We start from the raw sequence: 8,333 nt of genomic DNA on the forward strand, positions 1-8,333 counted from the left end.
GCGGGGAGTGACTGAGGCAAGGTGATGCAATGGGGACAACACAGTAATTCTTGATGGTTCTTTTCCTCACAGCATGTAGCTTATTTCACCTTCACACTACGAGCCGTATCTTTATACACAAATAAAAAATGAAAGTACAGAAAAAGAAAAGAAAAGAAAAGAAAATTATAGTGAAAATAAATTACAAATACTAAGGTCACGATGTGATTTTATTTATTTTATCTCTTTATAATATTAAGTCGTGTAGTATCCGATTAAAATGATAAATAAAATATAACAAATTAGAATAAAAAAAAATAAATAAAAAAATACGTAAAAAAATAATATGAAACAAGTTAAGAAAAGAATAAAAAAAAAAAAAATAGAAAAGAAAAAAAGTGAGCTTTGAGTCCCCCAAAAAGAACGTGAAACGGCGCCTACAAACTCTTCCGCGTTCCGTCACGAGGCACGCCACTATTTACAAGCACTCTCCAGCGTTCTGCCGCCTTCACACAGCAACACGGCGCCTCTGCTGCGGGAGTCACTGGGGCGTGGCCGGAACAGAATCAAACACTGCACAGGAATGAAGAAAACAAGACGGAAGCCACTCACTCTGTTAACTCAATCTGTAGATGAATCACATATTGGTTTTGTCTGTTTTTTTTTCTGTATTTATTTGTGTAGTTTGGTTAATTTGTAGTAGTCAGTGTCTCCCCAGTAGTAGATGATTGATTAGTTGATTAATTATGCCGCTCACTCTGTTAATTCAGTCTGTAAGTGCGTAAAACATTGGTCCTTTCTGTTATTTTTTGTTGTGTGTTGTTTGCTTGTTTTTGCAGTCGTCAGTGTCTCCATTAGCAGAGTTGACTGACGGATTGACTGACTGATTGATCGATTAAACCACACACTGTTAATTCAATTTTCAGATGCAACGTACATTGTATTTTGCACGACTAATGTCTTTGTTTTTCGTGTATTTTTTTCTTTTTTTGTATGTGTGGTATTGTTTGAATGTATTGTAGCAGTGTGTGTTTCATTCAGTAAAGAGTTTTTTTTCTTATTGATTGATTGACTGAAGTACTAACTGTTGCGTATTTTTCTTTTTTTATTGTTTGTTGTTTTGTAGCTATTAGTGTCTTCATTAGTAGAGGGTTGACTGACTGACTGACTGACTGGCTGACTGACTGACTGGCTGACTGGTTGCTTGATTGAATAAAATAACGTCATTCATCTTTTCCTGCAGTGTTTCTTGTCTTGTTTTGTTTTGCATTCGTCAGTGTCTGCATCAATTGAGGGTTGATTAACTGACTAACTGACTGAATGATTCATGAAACACAAGCCATCTCTCCTGCAATGATTCTTTTGTATTGTTCCAAATGTTTCAAGTGTTTTGCAGCTGCCAATATGTCTTCATCAATAAAGAACCTAACTTATTGATTGACTACATGACAAACTGAATGATCGACTAACTGACTGACCGACCGACCTTGTGACTACGTGACTGAATGACTAACGGACTAACTGCCAGACTAACTAATTGACTGACCGACTGAATGACTGACTGATTTAACCATAGCAACAACCGGATCACGCAACGCCACTGGTAGAGAAAGAAACAAACTCATAAGCTCCCCTGAAAAAAAGGCCTGCATCACGCTTATACGTCAGAGTGTATGCAATATTTGTTTTTCTCCCATATAAAACAGCAAATAAATGTCGGTAAATTAATGACTTGACGTAGAGGTGATAATATTCCTGTTTTGACACTGATCACGTCAATTGCATCACTAAAGTTCTGGATCTGAATACGATTTTTTTAGCTTGAAAACCGTGGATATTTAGGCAAAATAAATAAATAAATAAACAAAAAATTCAGTAAATAAAAAAACCTCGTAAAACAATACATAGATAAAGCAATGTATAATTAAATGAATAAATGAACAGATAAATGTATAAACAGATGGGTAAATATATATATATATATATATATATATATATATATATATATATATATATATATATATATATATATATATATATATATATATATATACAGATAGATAGATAGATAAAACAAATAATTAAATAAAATAATAAATAAATAGATGGATCTCTCTCTCTCTCTCTCTCTCTCTCTCTCTCTCTCTCTCTCTCTCTCTCTCTCTCTCTCTCTCTCTCTTTCCTTATGTACGTACAAGTTTGTGCGTCATTTGCAGGCTTGTTTAGCAACACGGGAGAGTGTGGGTGTGAACTTCGTGTCACTGTCGCTGCTATAAAAAAATCTGGAAGTAACTTTTTGCCTTCAATGCTTTCGCCGGCGAATGACTGACGAAAGAATAAGGGAGATAAAAATAAGATTAAAAAAAGGGGAAAAATACCTCAGCTTTAGACAGGCAAACTTACGAGTGACAAAAAAAGAGAGAGCAGAAATAACAGCCTCGGAAAAAGAGAAAGAATCAGTAGGAAAGAATAGAGAAAAAGAAACAGGAATATAAAAAAAAATATGAAAGGAGAAAAGGGAAAAAATTATCTTAGCTATAGATAGGAAAACTTACTACATAACAAAACTAACGATCGTGAGAGAAAAAAAGGAAAAGACTCAGTGGAGAAAGGAAAAAAAAAAGAAAAAATGAAGGGGAAAAATTGACGAAAGGAAGGCAATGAAAGAAAATAAATAGCTCTAGAAAGAAAAACTTACTATATAAAAATAAAAAAATAACAAGAAAAAAGAAAAAGAAGAAAGAATCAGTGGGGAGGAAGAGATAAAATAAACAGAAGCATAAAAGTGAAAGGAAAAAATGACGGGAACCAGGCAATGAAAGGAAAGAAAATGTAAAAAAAAGTAAAGCTCAAGAAAGAGAACTAATCCAAAGCGGGAATGACTGACAGATTGCGAGAATGATAAATTAAATGACTGACTGACTGACTGACTGATTGACTGAATAGAACATCTGGCGCCACAACAACTAGGAAGGAGCAAGACGAAAACTAAGCAACAGAGGACAATCAAGGACAAAGTAGCATAAAGAAGAAAAAATAAGAATCACCTGAAGAGCGAAATTTCTCTTTTGTACGTTGCGTCAAACCAATTTTCTTAATGTTCTGGTTGACTTATCCGACTTATTACTATGCTTTATTGATCTTATTGTAGTTTTCTTTATCGTTTCTCTAATGAGACGCTAAATATTTTCAAAGGAGGTACGGTGCTGCATTTTCCTTTATCTGACTTTTTTTTTTTTTTTTCTCGTTTTGAAACTAAAAAATTCGGATAAATTGGTATTTGTTTGGTTCTTAAAGTTGTTATCGTGAGGTTTATTGGTTAACACTGTCTTGGCACGTATGTTTTGGTTTGGATTTCTTTCTGTTTTGCCTTGCTGTTTTAATTTACCGATCTGGCTTGCGATTCCGGCTTGTTTCTCTGATTTAACTCTTCCATCTTATTATTCTGGCTTATGTCATTTGTTTACTTATATGGATTGTTTACTGTTCTCTTAATATATATATGATTTTAACGCTACAGCTATACTACTCTTCTTGTAAACTGAAGCACCACTTTCTTTAATATTTCACATGAGAGAGAACAATATGACGTAAAACAGGAGTGAAGAAGATGAAGAAGAATAATTGAGGGTGACGCTAGGAAACACACAAAATCTCTCTCTCTCTCTCTCTCTCTCTCTCTCTCTCTCTCTCTCTCTCTCTCTCTCTCTCTCTCTCTCTTTTAAAGACTTAGCAAAAATGTAACGATGTAAATAAATTCACTGAGAAAATACAGCTTTTCTTACCCAATGACACTTTTATCGAATTGAGGTCAAAGCAACGAAAGAAAGAAGAAGCAAATTAAGGACAAATTTAAAAGCTGAACTAATTCCACGGACTACGTGAGCTGATGACGTCACAGGTGGAGAGAAAATGGAGAGAATATGGTAAACTACTGTAATATGAATTGTAACTTGTACTAGATAATGTCATTGTACTCTGGAAGTATCACGAGAGGTAATCATATAAAGTTGGGTTAAGAAGATCAAGGAAAGGAAGGGTGGCGGAGGCTGGCGACGTCACAGGAGGAAGGAAAATGAAGAGAGCTAATTGTAAAGTACTCTTATATGTAACTTAGATAATATCGCTGTGCACGAGTCGTAATTAATTAAATAGAGCTAAGAAGATCAAGTAAAGTAAGATTATCTAAGACTGTTGACGCCACAGGAGAAAAGAAAATGGAGAAAGGAAATGCTAGACTACACTAATATGTAACTTAATGTCATTCTGCTCGCGTCCCTGAAGTAGCAAGAGGCGTAACTGTATGAAGAAGGGCTAAGAAGATCAAGGGAACTCGGCAAACGATGAGAAGTAGAGGAGAATTAATTGCGTAAAGAGGCATTCGCGTCCCCACTTGCGGCGGGGTTTCAGAGTTTAGTCCAAAGTTAAATGAGTTTTGTGAGTTTTTTTTTTTTTCCCCCTCTTTTACATATATCTATTTGCGTCTCCTGTGAATTCTTTTGTGGAAGGAAGGAAGGCAATTGCTGAGTCTCTCTCTCTCTCTCTCTCTCTCTCTCTCTCTCTCTCTCTCTCTCTCTCTCTCTCTCTCTCTCTCTCTCTCTCTCTCTCTCATTGCAATCACACACACACACACACGATAAACACAAGGCAATGTCAACTGATAAACTTTACAATAATAACTTCACGAACCAAATAAATAAAATATCCAAAATTTGACTGCAAAACGAAAGTGAATGAATAAATAAATAAATAAATAAATAAATATATATATATATATATATATATATATATATATATATATATATATATATATATATATATATATATATATATATATATATATACGAGTATATATATATAATTAAATAAAATGCAGCACGATACCTACTCTGAAAATACCAGGCAAATCACTTCAAAGGAATGATCAAGAAGATTTAATGACCGTTACAGCTTCCAAGTCCGCATCAAGGGCACGCGTGACGGAGGACAGCCCAGCTACAAAACATACGGTCGTGGTAAAAAGTGGCGTAACAAACTGTAAACAAGTCTTCCTTTCGTTTCAAGTCTTTTGATGTGCCAAGAATCTTTCAATTTACCAAGATTTGTTTGACTGAATGTTATACCGCAATTCATAATGGAGTCTGTTCCAGCAATCTGTTTTCCTATTTTTGTCCGAATCATTATGAGGAACCTGCAAGTGAATAGATGCGAATTTCAAGCAGCAACGATAATTTCTTAACTCATCTGTTTGATTGGGTATATAACTAACAGAATTATAACTTCTAAATCAACTGTATATCAACAAAAAATTCGAGAAAATCCATGAAAAGAGATTCCATTAATTTAATCAACCATCCTATTTTTGTCAGACTCTGCAAGTGGGTAGAAGTGAATTTCAAGCAACAACGATCACCTCTTAACTTAGTTGTTTGATAGAGTATATATATAACTAACAGAATTACAACTGGTATGTCAACTATCAACAGAAATTCCAGAAAATTAATGAAAAGACAAAACAGAGTCACTGTGCAACGGTTAAGGGTTTCGTTGGGTATATAACTGACAAACATAACTACTAGGTCAGCTGTCTGTCACCCAAAAATTCTAGAAAATTGATGAAAAGATAAAGCAAAACAGGATCCGTAATATAAAACGCTTCAGTGTCTCATAAGAACGATAGTTAAAGGCTTTATGAATGATTTTGTCAGGTTTTCCCAATTACCGACGTAAAACCCCAAAACTATTACTCAAATCATGAAAAAGACCCTTGAAAATCCTCTTTACTTCCAGGAGAGCATGTTAAGAACCTTCTAAATCAATTATTTCTGAGGCTGCATGGGTGGTTTGTTAGGTTCTCATGGTTTTCCCAATAAACGACGCATGAACATTTAAATTTATCACTCTAGTCATGAAAACACCCTTGAAAATCTCCTATACTTCCACTAGTTTGTTAAAAGTAGCCAAGATCACAAGCCAAAACGTCCGAGAGAATGCCACAGCAGAACACCAGCCAAGTATAAGACAAACAGGAGCCAGTAACGGACAGGAGCAGACACAAAACACGGACAGTTATAGAGGCGTCTGGCAATGATCAATGCTGCTGCCGCCTAGGAGGTCAATATTTTTCTGGAGTATATACTCTACGTATGAGGCAGTAACACTATTACCTCCCCGTGCCCGCTTCGCCCTTCCCTTCCCCGGTGACACTAACACCATTCCTCCCTTGTCGTTGCCACTCTCCTGCAGCAGGCTGACACCAAGGAACACAAGGGATGAACAAACCCAGTTCCCTTCCAGGATGCTCGTAGAAAGGAGCACTAAAGAAGAACAAATGTTTTTCCAGTTTCCATCCAGTCCAGTACACACTAAGGAACACAAAACAACACAAAGAATAAATTTGCTCAGTTTCCCTTCATTCCAACTGACACAAAGGAACTTAAAGGAAAAACGAGCTCTCCTCCTCGTCCTCTAGTCAAACTCTTCTTCGTTTCCTTCTTCTTCTTCCTCTTCTACTTCTTTTCATCTTCTTACAAAACAATTCACCATTTCATCTTACTTTTATTGATTAAAAGGCCGATTTTATGTATTTTTAGGTTAGATATACATATGTACTATCTTCCCATTCTTTCGTATAATCTATTGTTTTATTTGTTTACTGTACTACTTTTCTTATAATTTACTGTTTAATATCTTATCTGTTATTGTTTTACACTTGCGATAATCGATATTTTTAGACTACTGCATCATTTAAACTGGTACTGACAGAACACTGGTTTTTACTGTGGTACAAGTATATGTATAATCCAAAGAATAACTACATTTCATTGATAATATACAATTTGAATCTGAATTTGAATTTGAATCGTCCTCTTCCCCGTCCTCCTCCTCTTCCTTTCCCTCTCCCTTCGCTTAAACTAGGCCAACTGACACAAATGAACACAAAGGAGGAACAGCCTGGCCCAGCTCCTCTCCTGCGTTCAAATTGTGTTATGAGGAAGCGTGTCAAGCTCAGCACATATTCAGAGTTGGGCATTAGCGGCTGAAAAGTTGAAATTAGATGGCAATTATGAATAGGCGTGTGTATGTATGTGAGAGAGAGAGAGAGAGAGAGAGAGAGAGAGAGAGAGAGAGAGAGAGAGAGAGAGAGAGAGAGAGAGAGAGAGAGAGAGAGAGAGAGAGAGAGAGAGAGAGAGAGAGAGAGAGAGAGAGAGAGAGAGAGAGAGAGAGAGAGAATCTAAAGTGTGACATCTATATTGAATGTCGAATAGGTGTGTGTGTGTGTGTGTGTGTGTGTGTGTGTGTGTGTGTGTGTGTGTGTGTGTGTGTGTGCGCACCTCTCGAACAGAGTGGGTGATGATGATGATGAAGATAAGAGTTATGACAGTGAAGGAGTGACGAGCGAAGGTAAATATAGCAGCTCCTCCTCCTCCTCCTCTTCCTCCTCTTCTTCCTCCTCCTCCTTGTTGTTCTCCTCTTCATACTCCTCCTCCTCCTCCTCTTATTTCTTCGGGTATCTGTCATCCTCCTCCTCCTCCTCCTCCTCCTCCTGCCTCTTTCTTCCTCCTCCTTTCTTTCTTTTTCTTCGTTTCATTCTTCTTCTTCCTCTTCTTCTTCTTCTTCTTCTTCTTCTTTTTCTTTCCCCTTCCTTCCTTCGTTTATAATATTGCCAGTGTCCCTTTTTTTGCTGTCAGTTTTTTTCTTTCTTCTTCTTTTTTCTTGTTCTTCGTGTTCTTGATCTTGTTCTTCTTGTTCTTCCCCCTGTTCTTCTTATCCTCCTCCTTGTTCTTATTCTTGACACTTTTCTTCTTGTTCTTGCTTTTTAACTTTTTTCCTTCTTTTTCCTCCTCCTCCTCCTCTTCCTCCTCACTTTCTCTTTATATATTCGTTCTCCTCTTTCCTTCTTTAATTGCTATTTCTTTTCCCCTTTTTACCTTGTTAATTTTTCTTACTTTTCTTTTTCCTTCTCCTCTTCCTCTTCTTCACTCTTCCACATTACCGTCTATGGAGTTCTTTTCCTTTTTTATTTTCCTTCTTTTTCGTTCTTTTTCAGCACCCCTTTCATTTCCTCAAGTCTGATCTATCTTCCTTTCCATCCTTCGCCTCCTCCATTTCCTGCTTTCACCTTTCCTTGTCTTTCTCTTCCTACCTTTCTGTTCTCCTCCTCCTCCTACAATTTCTATCTCCTTATTCCCGTCGTCTAATGTCTTTTCCCTTTTCCTTTTATTTTCTTCTTTTCCTCCTCCTCCTCCTCCTCCTCCTCCTCCTCCTCCTCCTCCTCCCGGTCTCGTCAGTGCGGTAGACAAGTGCTGATTTCGATACAGTGAGGAGAGAGTATTTCAGAGAAGCTACGTCAT

This window comes from Scylla paramamosain, chromosome 25 (assembly GCF_035594125.1).
Source record: "Scylla paramamosain isolate STU-SP2022 chromosome 25, ASM3559412v1, whole genome shotgun sequence".
Classification (NCBI taxonomy): domain Eukaryota; kingdom Metazoa; phylum Arthropoda; class Malacostraca; order Decapoda; family Portunidae; genus Scylla; species Scylla paramamosain.